Here is a 15203-nt window from a genome sequence, read left to right as displayed (position 1 = left end):
CACCTCTTACACACTTTTTTATGGGAAGTCTAGTATATGTTAAAATGCTATAAGCCCCTGTCAAGTCACAATCGCTCTGCAATGTTCTTTACTTAGCTTAAAATACTTAAAACAAATATTAAAACAAACATTCGATATAATAAAAATGAAAAACTCATTACCATTTATTAGTATAGATAGAGATACTTCTGCATTTATCAATCTGCGATTTCCACGAAGTTACTCGACTGTGTCCGGCAGATGAAAGAAAAACCAGAAACAGCCGACAAGTAGTTTCCTGGATATTAAGATATTTTTTCCAATGTATTACTTAATGAATTTCAGTGGTAGTCGCCATTCTTAACGCGGGGAGGAGAGGAGTTGTAACAATTTGTGCATATTGTAATAAGGCTCGCCCGGCCGTTTCCGGTTATTCCCGTCATCTGCTGAGTACACCCGAGTAACTTCGTTGAAATCACGGGTTGAAAAAAGTCAGAAACACTTGGATAATCATTAATATTTTGGCAATTTTGGCATAAACTTATTTATCTTTAAAATGTCAAAAAAGTAAAAGAAAGAATAAATCCGTTTGCTTGGCGACGGTAAGTGTGTGAGAGGTGGATGGCAACTTGTTGAAAATCAAATAGGTTCACCCAAAAGATTAAGTCAGAAGGGACCAGGAGTGCATAAAGATGTCCTGCCATCAAGGAATGAGCACCCACCGGCATTGGAATTTTTATATAATATTTTATTCTTTGTTGAATCCTTAGAGATTAGGCTTCATAAATTGCGTATTTAATTTTTGTTACTTCATCAAATTTCGATCAACTCATCCCCTGGCCTTCTTCAGGTGCTTAATCGCGACGGGATATGAATGCTGACTGTATCCCCAGTAAATACTGCTTTCCATTATTATTATTATGTTTTTTACAAGGTAGTCACCACTTATCAAGGCCCGAAAGCCACTCGGGGATAAGGGTTATTGCGTGTAAAGTAATCAATGGGATAGTATCGTAGTAATCGTTAGTAATGGAGATTTAATAAAGTGTTTTACTTAAGGGGGCGGTTCAACAGGAATTTGTTTATGTTGGACTTGAAGACATCCAAGTTGTAGTCAAGTGGGAAACAGGCAAACGGAAGAGAGTTCCACAGGCGTGCACTTCTAAGAAAGAAGCTTTGTTCATGGAATCTACGTTTCGGTTTTGGCACAGATAGTGGGGAAAATTTTTGACCGTGATTTCAGCTAGACGAGTGTTTATCGTGAAAGATTGGCGAGGGGGGACCAGAGATTGGAGCTCAGACGAGCACTTGCCATGCAAGTAACAATAAAACAGAGACAGGCTCGCAACATCTCTCCTGTGGGAGAGAGGTTGCAGGGAAGAGAAAAGGGCATCCCCGACTAAGCCGAGAAGCCTATTTTGTACTCTGTCAAGGCAGAATAAGAGTTTTTAGCAGCTCCTGCCCAGATGTGGTAGCAGTACTCCATTCTTGGACGTACTTGGCTTTTATCTAGATAGAGAATTGCATCAGCAGTGAGATATCTTCTGGAGCGGTAGAAAGATCCTACCATTTTTCCATCACGTATTGAAGAAGGTCAGAGAATGAGTTGGCCGAAACGTGCTGAAACAGTAACTATGAAGATGAGAATAACAGTCCACAAAAAGAAAAAAATATTACACACATTGGCATTTGTTAATTGTGTTGACTTGCTAAATATTTGACCACAAAATAAAACAAAATTGCTAGACCCTTTTTTAATCCAACGATTGTTTTGGTTTTAATATAAAAAATAGTATTTATTTTTTAATATTAAAACCAAAACAATCGTTGGATTAAAAAAAGGTCATATAGTTAATTAATAAAATATCCTTTTGCACAACAGTATGCAAATTAGTTAACTTTACAACTGTAATCACATATACATAAGCAGTATAAGTAAACAGATATGGTATTGCTATTGTGTCACCTGTAATTCATTTGAAATAAGGTGTTCTTTTTACGTCATCGTTAGTGCGAGGAATTGAACTTTTGTAGAAAACAGAGAGCGACTGATTTACCGCAGCTGCTGGGAAGCAGGTGTTTTTCTCATATCTAAGACGACCGACGCTTATTACCGGAATTTATATAACTAAAGTAAGGCGTTCAATTGTTATAAAAGAACCTTCCTCACTATGGGGAGGCTCTATGTTTAATGATACCCAACACGTTATAGCTTCAGTCGCAAAGTGCACAAAAAATACGAAAGAAGTTCAACTCGTTTTTTTTTCCGTAGTAATAACGCTGTTAATAACCTCATTCTCCCGTCACGTGTGACTTCTCGTTACAATCGTTACATCTCTCACGTGATCGCCTTCTATAAATTGTTCTTTCTCCTTTTTATAGTATTTCTTTACCGGTGACGTCATTTCGCATGCATTTACATACGCGCATCTGTGCTCTGTTGTTACATATGTTGTCAATTGGTTTCCACCATTGTAGTTGCCGTACGATTTTTCTCTCGGCACCAAAATCAACAGAATCTATGCAACTTTTGAAATGGTTGTTTTCCTGTTGACTACGGTATATTGCTGGTCCTGTGGAATTCTAGGTGATCCACCCTCCCAAGTTTTAATATCTCTCTTTGAGTAGGGGTTAGTTTATTGCTAATCGCCTGAGACGCTCTTACTGAAGAATGGCGACAGGGCTGCTCGGCCATTTTTTTTTTTTTGCAAGACAGAGTGCCCCTCCTTTGGAGCGCTGGCTCTTCAATCCCACTTTCCGATCCTTGTGTCACATCGTTCTGGGAAAGAGATAAATACCTACCACCATGGTAGTTATTAGATCTGGAGAGAAGCTCGCGAAGGAAGATTTGTTCTTCGCTGCTCATCTAGATTTACTCTGTGCTATCCTCTGATCGTTCGACACATTCGCATCTATTCATTTAGATATAAACGTGACAAAAATCCAATAATACTAAGAATTTCTGAATTGTAGAATATTTAATTTCATCTTTTTGTTCCAATAGTAATACATACTATCTTTAACGCAAAAAAAGTTGATGATCCAAGAAGACGGGAGAGGTACCATTAAAACCAGCAACTTTTGTGCTCCAGAATTTATTTTTCTACATAGCCACCAGCATTCTTACCGCACCTTTGCCAGCGATGAGGTGGTAACTGTGCATGGGCGTCCGGAACGCATTTTGTCACTCCCATCCCTGCTGTCACTCTGAAATCGACGAACTCATCTACTAACTGTGTTGATATCAACTGCATCGGCTTCGTAAACGGCCAACAGGTACCGTGAATGTTTATCGGTTTAATTGTTTTTCTGCATGGCGGAATTCAATGACCCATCTCTGCTTCTTACGGACGTGCAATGACAAAGGTTGCTTTTGTAGAGTCTCACACCGTCAATATCTGCAACAAAAAGGTGAAACTTCATGTCATTGATTCATTCGTTTAGTCATCATAACAAAGCAATTTGTAATGCCTTCTGATCTATTCAGGCGAAATAAAGAATAGGATGGATTACTTTCGAAAACTCATTGTATCTGACATATGATGATAATTAATGCACTTGAATATGTAAACAATCGTAATTGGATATTTGACGTTATTCCTATCTGTTGGTATACGCTATGCGTAATTAAGAGAAAGAATAAAAATAGCCAAATCTGTCGAATTTAGCTTTTTTTTGTATTACAGCTTCTTTCTAGTCTAGTGTGAAAGACGGGTACGAGCGCTGTTCAACATGGCGTGTTTAGTTATACAGGATTAAATCCGCGGGTGTCAAGCTTTACACGCGATCGATTTATGCATAAATATTAATGTTAATCATGCAAAAGAAAAAAGAAAGAAAGAGTTCGTGTTCTTCGCCATCTGGTTCGTCTGTAATAATGCAGTCTCGATTGCGTTGGACATTTACAAAAAAGGAAATACCTAGGAAAGTTTTCGGCTGATTTGCCGATCAGCAACCATCCGAAACACACTTGAAACACGCCGATACATTTATTGTCGAAAAGCGGGCAGTTCAAAGTGTTTGACATTAAGGCGACTCACGAGGTAAATGTTAGCAACATACATCAACAGGAAAACTTGTATTTTTTTAAAATATAGATTTTTAGTCAAGGCGCAAAAAACAAAACAAATAATAGTGTATGTTTATAACCTCGTCCTCTTAGCCCGTTCATCCGTCATCATTTTTACAAAGGGGTCACCACATATCAAGGTCTGGATGCCACTAGAGGGTAAAGGGGTAAATCACGTGTACAGTAGTCATTAGGACAATAACGTAGCAATCGTTAATAGTGGACATTTGGTATAATTAGATTATTTAAGAGGATGGGTCAATAAGAACTTGTTTACTTGAAGACGACAATATCGTAGCCAGCCGGAGAGCAGATCAGCGGAACAAAGATCTAAAGTCGGGAAGTTATAAGAAAGAAGCTTTGTTCATGGAGTCCACGTTTAGGTTTAGGCATCGATAGAGAATCGGGCCGTCTGGCGCTACAAGATCAGACTGTCTAAAGATAATGACTTCCTGAACCAAAATGCACCAAACATTGCTTTTATTGCTTTTTTTTCTTTGCAAAGCTTAATCACGTTCTGCAAAGTCAAAAACTAAAACAGCAACTTTCCATTAAAAACAGCCAAACCGAACCGAATAAAAACTTTAAAATAATATATATATATATATATATATACATTCACATACAGTACTGTTTCGCTGTTTCACAGCTCATCAGTGCGGCTAGACAAGCAACTATCTCAAGCCAGGATGGAAACCCGATCGCCTAAACAATATATATATATATATATATATATATATATATATATATATATATACAGTGTGACCAAAAAAAAAAAAAAAATGGGCCAAACTCTAATTAGGCCCCGTTTCTTAGTGTTTTGGCCGAATGAAATGAAACTTTGGTCATAACTAGTTCCAAATATCACATCAAACCACATGGGTCTTTGGCTTTTTTTTTCTCCGTTCTACAGCATATGTTCTTGATTGCCTCCATTTAGCTTTTTGGAGAGAAGTTCTTTCCGACACCCTGGAAAACCTCATCAGTATGCCCTGTATTTAAGAATTCAGGTGGTAAGTCATCTCCCTCTCAGCACAGACCAATAGGTCTCCTGTGTGTCATGATTAAGTTGCTGGAATCCATATTAAATAGAGAAATAGTCAACCACCTCAGCAGAAATATCCTTCTTAGTGACACACAATATGATTTCCGTTCTGCAAGATCTACCCCAGATGTGCTAACGGTTATATCTCACAGGATTAGTGAATCTCTTGATAAAGGCTTCCTTTCTAGGGCAACAAGCTCTTGACATATCAAAGGCCTTCGACAAGGTATGGCATAAGGGCCTACTTCACAAGATTTCCAGCTACGGTATAAGTTGAAATGTTTTCTCAATCATTAAATCATTTCTCTCCGATAGGCTCATAAGAGTAGTGGTCGATGGACAAAAATCAGAGGCTGCAGTATTAATGCTGGAGTCCCTCAAGGGTCAATCCTGGGCCCAACTCTCTTCCTGATCTACATCAATGATCTCCCTAAACACATACTTAAATCATCCGTTGACATTTATGCTGATGACACGACCATCTACGGCAACACATCAAAGGCTGTAAATGACAAAGCTATCTCTGACTCTCTCTCCTCTGATCTCGAGCGCGTGGTTCAGTGGGAGAAGACGTGGCTGGTTACCTTTAATGCATCTAAAACCAAACTCCTATCTTTACATCATCAACGCTCTGATACCCATCTAGCATCAATAAAAATGGATGGCTCTCGTCTAGGAGAAGCCCCATGTTTTGACAAGCTTCTGGGTTTGTCCTTTAATCCTGATCTGAAATGGAACACGTACATCAAGTCTGTTGCCAAGGTCGCTGGAAAGATGGTGGGATCCTTCTACCGCTCCAGAAGATATCTCACTACTGATGCAATTCTTTATCTGTATAAAAGCCAAGTACGTCCAAGGATGGAATACTGCTGCTATATCTGGGTAGGAGCTGCTAAAACAGCCTATCCTGTCTTGACAGAGTATAAAATAGACTTCGTGGCTTAGTGGGGGATGCCCTTTTCTCTTCCCTGCAACCTCTCTCCCACAGAAGAGACGTTGCCAGCCTATCCTTGTTTTATCGTTATTTCCATGGCAGGTGCTCGTCTGAACTCCAATCTCTGGCCCCCCCTTCGCCAATCTTTCACGAAAAACACCCGTCTAGCTGAATCCACTGTCAAAAATTTTACCCACTCTTTATCTGTGCCTAAATCAAAACGTAGATTCCATGAAAAAAGCTTCTTTCTTAGAAGTGCACACCTGTGGAACTTTGTTCCATCTGCCCGCTTCCCACCTGACTACAACCTGGATGTCTTCAAGTCCAACGTAAACAAATTCCCAATGAACCGCCCCCTTAAGTAAAGACTTCATTAAATCTCCACACTAACGTACTGTACTTGCAATGACCCTTATCCCTGAGTGGCTTCCGGGCCTTGTTAAGTGGTGACCATCGTGGAAATATATATATATATATATATATATATATATATATATATATATATATATATATATATATATATATATATAACTTGAAGCATTAAAAACTTTTTCCAGAGTTACTGACGTCGATATTCAATATCTTGAAATGTATTGATATGCTATAAAACAACACAGCCTCTATCTCTTTTTTTCTACCTTTCTTTTTTCTCTATTTATCCCCTCCGCCTTCTCAGTATCGTTTTGTTTAAATCTATCCATACATTTGTAGAAGCTCCTTTCGTTCGTCAGTCGTTTATGCAAGTTTAAAATAGTATTTAAAATGCGTCCAATAAGGTCTATAACATGCACTAATCGTTGGTTCGTCACACTATATTTTCAAATATCATTTCCATCGCGAAAACTGCTGACTGAATGGACCAATATTAAAAAAAAATATGCGTCATTTCTTTTGAACATCATTGTTAAATTTTTCCTTTCTTTTAACACGAAGATATTATTTATTACTATTCAATATCAGTGTTGGTCAATTTTCTCTTTTTTTCTATTCCCCTCAAGTAACTATCCGCCATCCGTTAACATTATATGTTTTTCGTTTTCATAGCGAAAAAAAAAAAACAGAAATAATTTACATATATTGAAAAAATGATATGTGAAATAAAAAAAATAATTCCCTTTTCATCTGCGTAGATATATCCTTTATATCAAAATACTTTCCCTTAAACAATTATTATAATAAACAGCAGGATATAATTATATACATAGTAAGTAATATTACACGAAAATCTTACCTAAAGAATTTTCTTGAGCCTTTTCCCGATGCTATTGTGTTTCTGTAAAAGAAATGAAGAAAATAATAAGTATAAACGGAAAAATATGTGTAAAATAATAAGTATAGGTTAGTATAGCTAAAACCAAAAAAACAAACTAGAGTACTTAAGAGGAAAGGTATGAAGAAGCAAGTAAGCACCACATACATACATACATACATACATACAGACAGACACACACACATACATACATACATATATACATGATGACAGAAAATTCGTTTTCGAACATTGCCATTAGAGCTGAGAGGGAAAAGATAACAAAGTATCAAGGACTTATGTATGATATGAAACGAAATTGGAAACTAAAAGACGTTTCAATTATACCAGTCATTATAGGAGCAACTGGGCTTATGAAAAAGAACTTTAAAAAGTACATAGCAAGCATACCCCGTGAACCAAGTGCAAGTGAAATACAAACGATTGCACTGAAAGGGACGGCTAGAATCCTGAAAAGATCTCTTGGTTGGACTCACTAAAATAGGGGTAAATGTCAGACATCTGGTTGGATGTCCCACCCCCTAGAAGAAAAAGTTTAAGAAAAATGAAAAAAAGAGAGAAACACGAAAACAAATCAGTGATGTGCCGCACGAAGGTGGCTTTTAAGCCCTACCAAACTCTTGCATTCTTTGGCACACATTGTGCAGACATGTGCGTCATTAGCAGCACGTTCTTGATGATCACTTATGTGTATAATCAGATGCTGCTTCAAATCACCTGTTGTTTTGTACGTCCGCCCGCAGTTGATACAGGTTAGATCTGGCAACACAAGACTGCTTTGTGGCCCACTGCGCTGATGAGTAGTCTGGTGGCTTATCAGCCCAGCTCTGCTCAGACATAATCTTCCGCACACCTCACACGTCAAACCAATTTGGCACCCCCGCCCATCCACTGCTCCTTTCACCCTCCTCTTCCGGATTTCACGTTTTAGCCGCTCATACTGGGTTCGGTCTGCCTCAAACTTGCCCACACCTCCCCGCAAGGTCCTCCTCCACGCTCCACGATCCAAAGCAAAACTCTCCCAGGATCTTTCATCTATCTCACATTTTTTAAGGTTGACCTCAAACAATCTTTGAATCTCATTTTAGGCTTTTGATCCAGAAGTCTTCCCTCGGCGAGCTCGCCATAAAGGAGTTGTTTGGGAAGGCTGTCTAACATCCTCACCACATGTCCACTCCATCTCAGTCTATGTTTGATAATGTAAGCTTTAATGCTTAGACATTGGGTCCGTTCAAGCACCTACAGTTGTAACGTTAACTAATTTGCATACTGTTGTGTAAAAGGATATTTTATTAATTAATAGTGCGCCGCGGGCACATCTGATGAAACCGCTGGAGATGTCTCAAATGCTTCCTGTATGTTGTCCAAGTTTCACAGGCAGAGAGAAGAGCAGAGAGAACGCATGCGGCATAAAACTTAATCTTGGTTGGCAGTGAGATCCCATAACAGCTCCACAAACGCCTATACAACTTTCCGAAGGCATCACTTGCCTGCTGATCCGTAACGATACCTCATCATCCAAGGCACCGGACATACTTAGTGTGCTACCCAAGTATACACAGTTAGTGACAAGACTCACCTTCACCTCGAAACAAGGCATATTGCCACTTTGACCTAATTGAGACGATGCCTATGAAAGATTGAGATGTTGGTTTGCGTTGCATTTGAACTGCTGCATATCAGTACAGTTTGGGAAACAGGTGGCAGGAAGAGAATTCCAAAGTTTAGCCGTTCTAGAAAAAAAGCTATTAGAGTAGAAAACTTTCTGACATTTAGGGACTTCAAAAGTGAAGAGGTATGATTTTGTTGTTAAGCGAGTTTGTCGGGAATATGTACGTCGAACTGGGCACAAGTGCCATGAGTTCATCAGAGCACATTCCATTAAAATACTTGTAAAACCGGCACAAGGATGCAGCATTGCGGCGATGAGACAGGAGTTGGAACCTAGTTGACAATGTGGGACCTATTGGATTGGAGACCCTTTTTGGGACCCTATCCAAGAGGTAGAGACTAGTTGCAGATGCACTAGACCAGATGTGGCAACACTACTCCATGTATAGGAGAATGGTTTCCTTGTAAAGCTACAGGATACTCTCAGGTGTTAGTGGTCTTCTAGCACGATAGAGAGTGCCCACCTTCCTTGCAGCAGCCTTCACATTGTCCTCAATATATTTATTCCAGTTCATATTTCCTGTGAAGCCGAGGAGTTTGAAGGAAGAATTCTCAGGTAGGGGGTAATTTATCATGGATATCAATGGTTTTGAGAGGCTTCTTGTAATTGTTAAAGGAGAGCAGCTTAGTTTTCTAGCACAAAATGTTACCTTCAATTTAACTCCCCATTCAACTACGGCCTGAATGTAATTTTCTAAGGATTCAGCCATTGTGTTGAATTTGTGTACACCCGTTCTTCACTCATGCATGTCATAGAACGTTGTATCATCACCAAATATACCCATTTAAGACTCAATGTTATCGAGGAGATCATTGATGAATATCAGGAATAATAGGCACTCCCGCATTAATGTTATGCTGCTTGGATGAACGTCCATGAATGAAAACTCGGATGGTCCTATTGTCTCAGAAGGATCTAATTATATTTAGTAGTCGTCAAGTTATACCATATGATTTGATTTTCATTTGCAGCCCTTCATGCCAGCCTTTGTCAATGGCCTTGGATATGTGTGTGTGTGTGTGTGTAGATCCGAAGGATAATTTTATTGTCCTGTTGATTGAAACAACTTGTAATAGTTTAAGCAAAATCCCCGAGGTTGAAATGAACACACTATATATATATATATAGACGATTTCATCGATTTAGATCACAGTAATAGTATGGGAGGATAGAACGTTTGTTGACTATCATTAAACGCGGAAAACATCGGGTCTTCCTGATGGTGCTTACATATAAAAAAAAATTGTGTGTGTGTCTGTTTGCGTGTGTAAGTTCGTTCCATATGGATTCCGAAACGGCTGGTCCGATCTTTTTGAATTTTCACATAAATGTACTTTATGTGTCTAGGAGTGTTCTTTGATAGGTTTTATATGGGAATATCTCCGATTAGTATCAGAAAACCGTTAATCAAAAAACTCCGATTAAAGAACGTTTTGACAAAAAGTTAACACCCTTATACCATCACAAGCGTTAACCTGATATTTTAATTTATGCAGATTGCGTATAAATTATTATAAAATTAATCCTCTATTGAGTATTATATACTATGAGGAATAATTTGCTTGGCGGACTAATTGTTAACAAATCATTAATTGTTAACAAAACACTAATTGTTAACAAATAATTTACCTGGTAGACTAAGTGTTAACAAATAATTTACCTGGTAGACTAATTGTTAACAAAACACTAATTGTTAACAAAACACTAATTGTTAACAAATAATTTACCTGGTAGACTAAGTGTTAACACATAATTTACCTGGTAGATTAAGTGTTAACAAAACATTAATTGTTAACAAATAATTTACCTGGTAGACTAATTGTTAACAAAACACTAATTGTTAGCAAAACACTAATTGTTAACAAATAATTTACCTGGTAGACTAATTGTTAACAAAACACTAATTGTTAACAAATAATTTACCTGGTAGACTAATTGTTAACAAAACACTAATTGTTAACAAAACACTAATTGTTAACAAATAATTTACCTGGTAGATTAATTGTTAACAAAACGCTAATTGTTAACAAATAATTTACCTGGTAGACTAAGTGTTAACAAAAGTTAACACCCTTATAACATCACAAGTGCATTTGAGAAGTTTTATCAAACCCGGCGTATAAAATTAGCAAGATGTTTCAAGGACGCGTTCTGATTGAATGTTTCTGTTTAGAACAGAACTGAACCATAGTACTTGACTGTTGCATTTTAAACTTCAATCCATTAAATATAATGATATAAAATCATCGGTAGGGTTCCTACAATGCAATATAGCCTACAATGTATTGTGAACTAAGTCGCTTCAGAGAGGCATGTGAAGCTTCCGTCCGGTGCACAACAAATCATATCTATCTATATATCTATAAAAGTGAACGTGTGTGTGTGTGTGTGTGTCTGCGCACATTTCTCTGCGCAATAACCGTCAATATTTAGTCTACACACTCGAAATTTGATATACAGCGTACTGAGATTTGGGAAAATTGATATTTGACCTTTGAGAACTCTACCAAACTCCTCCGACAATTTTGGGTCTACGCACTTGAAATTTTAGATATAGGTTCCTTGGACATGGATCTAACTTAATAACTTGATTTGAGTCCAAAACAATTAATTTTAAGGGGTCATAATAGGGGTCAAAGTTGAAAAAAATTGACGCCTTCGGTTTCTTCCAAATTACTCAGACAATTTCTGGTCTAAATACTTGAAATTTTACATAAAGGGTTTCAGAGATAGGGCAAGCCTTTTGGTCAGTTTGGGTCGAAAATTTTTAGTTATCAATATATAAATGTATGTATGTATGTATGTCTGTTTGCATGTCTGCCTTAAACTTTCAATAGAGGCGACAGATTTTACCAAGATCAGTATCGTTTTAAAGTTCAATCTTTCATACGACAAATATCGAAAAATTGGCTAAAAACATTAATATCTTCTCCTTCAACTAGGCCCTTTTCTACAGGGGGTCGCTTTTTTCGCCGATATTTTTGAAAGTTATCCTCTCCTTTAGATTGTCTAGCCTTTATTTTAAAAAAATGTCGCTTCCGGTTTGGCGGTGGTCGTAACAGCATAAACGTTGGGTTTTACCCCGTTCTTTTCCTCCTTTGCGGTACGGGTTCGAGCCTGCCTTCCTACTACCATTTTTTTTTTTTTTTGCTCAACATACACATCCAAATAACCGGGTAGCGCCGGGCTGAAATGCTAGTCTATCTATTAAAGTGAAAGTGAGTGTGTGTGTGTGTGTGTGTGTGTGTGTACATTTCCATACGCAATAACTCTGTCAATTTTTAGTCTACAAACTCGAAATTTGGATATATAGGGTACTGAGATTTGAGAAAATTAATGTGATTGGTTTTCGGCCAGAAATTTGTCGATTAAGGGGTCAAAGTTGAACGATTTGACCTTTGAGAACTCTACCAAACTCCTCCGACAATTTCCGGTCTAAACACTTGAAATTTTAAATTCAGGTTCCGTGGACATGGATCTAACCTAATAACTTGATTTGAGCCAAACACTATAAATATTAAGGCTCCATAATAGGGGTAAAAGTTTAAAAAACTAACCCATTTTTTTTAACTCAGCATACACCTCCAAACACCCGGACAACGCCGGGCTGAAATGCGAGTATATCTATAAAAGTGAAAGTGTCTGTCTGTGTGTGTATCTGTGTATTTGCGTGTCAGTGTGTTTATATTTCTCTATGCAATAACTCTGTACATTTTTAGTCTACATACTCGAAATTTGATATACAGTGTACTGAGATTTGGCCAGAAATTTGGCTGTTAACGCGTCAAAGTTCAACAATTTGATCTTTGAGAACTCTACAAAACTCCTCTGACAAGTTTCGGTCTAAACACTTAAAATTTTTGATATAGGTTTATTAGTCATGGATCTAACTTAATAACTTGATTTGAGCCCAAAACAATAAATGTTAAGGGGTCATAATAGGGGTCAAATTTAAAAAAATTAACCACATTTTTTTTGCGTAACATACATCTCCTAATACCCGGGCAACGCCGGGCATCCATGCTTGTATATCTATAAAAGTGGACGTGTCTGTGTGTCTCTCTGTGTGTGTACATTTCCCTACGCAATAACTTTGTCAATTTTTAGTCTACATACTCGAAATTTGATATACAGGGTACTGAGATTTGGGAAAATCGATGTGATTTGTTTTTGGTCAGAAATTTTTCTGTTAAGGGGTCAAAGTTCAACGATTTAACCTTTGAGAACTCTACCAAACTCTTGCGACAATTTTGGGTCTAAACACTTGAAATTTTAGATATAGGTTCCTTGGACATGGATCTAAATTAATAACTCAATTTAAACCCAAAACAATAAATTTTAAGGGGGCATAATAGGGGTCAAAGTTAAAAAAATTGACCTTTTTTTAATTTTTGCTCAGCATACACCTCCAAACACACGGGCAACGCCGGGCACCCATGCTAGTAGATCTATAAATCTATAATCCTTACATTAGAAGTTCCGCAATGTTGGACTATGTCTTGAAAGGTTAAAAGAAATCAAAATGAGTCGCTAACAGTGACACTAAAATCCGCGGAGGGATAGTTTGACACAATCCACTTCCATCGCTATGAGATGAAGTGCATAGATTTATCGATCTTATCATTTGGATTTCAAGCCTGGTCAACGATGCCCTTGGCAGATGAGGACGGAATCTCAACGGCTTGCGCAGCGAATGAACCAGCACCGCAGTGTCGACGCGGTCAACATGGGTGATGTACAACTCGACTTGGGTCTGCCTCTCTCTCCCTCTCTCTCATATATATATATATATATATATATATATATATATATATATATATATATATATATATATATATATATATATATATATATATATAACTTGTATATCAAAGTCACTATGTGTGAGTTTCTTCCTCATAGGTTCCGAAACGGCTGAGTCTATCTTTTGCAAATTTTACACAAAAATAATTAATATGTCTGACAGTGTTTTTACGAAAGCAAAAAAACAAAAAAAAAAAAAAAAAAAAAAAACGGTCTTAGAAGTAGCCTTTCTACCCTTATAGATAAAAAAGAATAATTTTTACATAGGAATATTTTTTGTTATACCGGCAAAGGAAAATCAAAAATCTTGGCAAATAAAAAAAAACAAAAAAAACAAATTTATTACAATCTGGACATATAGTTTAGTGGTAGCGCATTCCATTACGGATCGAATGATCCTCTGTTCAGCCAGAGTGTATCTGACCATATTATTTTAATTTTTTCTTATTAATGAGTTCAATTTGCGATAAAAGAAAAGGTGCCATTTAAAATCGCCGCAAATCATTTCTTTGAATTTTAAAAAAATAAAACATTAATCAGAAGTGACTTTCCATGGTATTCATCGTCAAATATCAGTTGGCGTGATATTGTAAACAAACATAGACAGAATTTGATAAACGACATTATTATTATTATTATTATTGTTATTATTATTATTATGATTATTATTATTATTATTATTTTATATTTTTGCGAATTAATTCACCGGGCAAATTATTCCTCGTGATATATAAAACTCAATAGAGAATTGATTTCATAATAATGCGTACGCAATCCGCATAAATTAAAATATTTATTATGTTTAAGCGTATGTTAGGACCGAGTCACGGTTTTTAAATAAAAAAAAAACAAAAAAAACTGGGGAAGGTTGCTTCATATTAATCTAATGATTACAGATCAAATTAAATAGAAATCTGATATACAGAGTGGAACGATAAAACTGTCGCTATATATATATATATATATATATATAAAACACTATAGCATCATTTTAAAACATTTATTGAAATAATTAATTCAGATAAGATGATAATGTAGTAGAGATGACATCTATTCAATGTAGCCGCCTTCAGCCTCAATCACAGCCTCGATACAGGTCCGGAACTGGGAGAATGACTTTTCCACAATCGCCGGTTGGAGCTCATCGAATACTCAGCGGATAGCGGCGATCAGGATAGATTTGGAGTTGTGAGAGGTCATGTTGGTGATGTTCTCGACTGATGACAAAACAATGTAGTCCAGCGGGTTCAGGTCGGGAGAGGGGGGGCATATTGAGAGATGCAAAGTCGTAGCACTCCTTCTGAAGCCAAGCTTAGGTCTCTTTGGACTTGTTGGCCGGCGCCGAGTCCTAGTGTCACACTCCGGGTCTGCCAACGGCCACATGATTGCACTATGGAATCACTATACTTTTCAGCATATCCAAGTAAACTT

The 15203-nt window shown here is 37.2% G+C and overlaps 1 protein-coding gene across 2 annotated transcripts in view; it reads right to left on the bottom strand.

Moving 5' to 3' along the window:
• Positions 1–15203, bottom strand: part of LOC145246707 (neuropeptide S receptor-like) — a 481356-nt gene that overhangs the window by 160609 nt on the left and 305544 nt on the right. For both annotated transcript variants that reach the window (XM_080108438.1, XM_080108439.1), the window contains one exon: positions 7259–7300. The gene's annotated coding sequence lies outside the window, so the exon portion shown is untranslated. The remainder of the gene's footprint in view (positions 1–7258; positions 7301–15203) is intronic.

Source organism: Euprymna scolopes, chromosome 24 (genome assembly GCF_053919585.1).
Source record: "Euprymna scolopes isolate OS-2025 chromosome 24, ASM5391958v1, whole genome shotgun sequence".
Lineage (NCBI taxonomy): Eukaryota > Metazoa > Mollusca > Cephalopoda > Sepiida > Sepiolidae > Euprymna > Euprymna scolopes.
The sequence above is the reverse complement of the archived record's forward strand: the minus strand, read 5'-3'. Positions and strand labels throughout refer to the sequence as shown.